This window comes from Jaculus jaculus, chromosome 9, assembly GCF_020740685.1.
Source record: "Jaculus jaculus isolate mJacJac1 chromosome 9, mJacJac1.mat.Y.cur, whole genome shotgun sequence".
Classification (NCBI taxonomy): domain Eukaryota; kingdom Metazoa; phylum Chordata; class Mammalia; order Rodentia; family Dipodidae; genus Jaculus; species Jaculus jaculus.
Genome location: NC_059110.1, coordinates 16,696,140 through 16,696,912, shown reverse-complemented (window position 1 = coordinate 16,696,912; position 773 = coordinate 16,696,140). Strand labels below are relative to the sequence as shown.

Genomic DNA, 773 nt, shown 5'->3' with positions numbered 1-773 from the left:
TGCTGTTGTGGAGATGAGATGATCTGCCTCCTGGCTGGTTGCTCTTGCTATGCTTTCCCCACCACGAGAAAACTTCTCCTCTAAACAGCAAACTGAAATGCACCCTTTTGTTCCATAAGCTGCTTCTGGCCACATATCTTGTCTCACAACATGAGAAGAAACCTGGTATGGTAGCAAATGATACTGGCAGCATAGACTGCTATTACATAATAATTGACTGAAAAGCCTCAATCAGTCCGATAATGTCTTAGAAAGCAGTTGTTTCAGGGCTGGAGAGATTGCTTAGTGGTTAAGGACTCAGGTTTGATTCTCCAGGTCCCACGTAAGCCAGATGAACGTGGGGGTGCATGCATCTGGAGTTTGCTTGCAGTGGCTAGAGGCCCTGGCATGCCCATTCTCACTCTCTCCTTCTCTCTGTCTCTAATAAATTAATAAAATAAATCTTTTTAAAAAAGAAAACAAGTGCTCGCTTCGGCAGCACATATACTAAAATTGGAACGATACAGAGAAGATTAGCATGGCCCCTGCGCAAGGATGACACGCAAATTCATGAAGCGTTCCATATTTTTGCCCTGGCGCGCCCATTCTCTCTCTCTCCCTCTATGTGTCTTTCTCTCTGTGTCTGTCGCTCTCAAATAAATAAAAAAATTTAAAAAAAAAAAAAAGCAAAGAAAAAAAAAAGAAAACAAGCTGGGTGTGGTGGCACACACCTTTAATCCCAGCACTCAGGAGGCAGAGGTAGGAGGATCGCCATGAGTTCGAGGTCACCCTAA

The 773-nt window shown here is 43.9% G+C and overlaps 1 non-coding gene across 1 annotated transcript; it reads left to right on the top strand.

Moving 5' to 3' along the window:
* Nucleotides 1-462: 462 nt before the first annotated feature.
* LOC123463686 lies at nucleotides 463-569 on the top strand. Its single transcript, XR_006639077.1, has one exon. It is a non-coding gene; the product is annotated as a U6 spliceosomal RNA (small nuclear RNA).
* The last annotated feature ends 204 nt before the right edge of the window (nucleotides 570-773 follow it).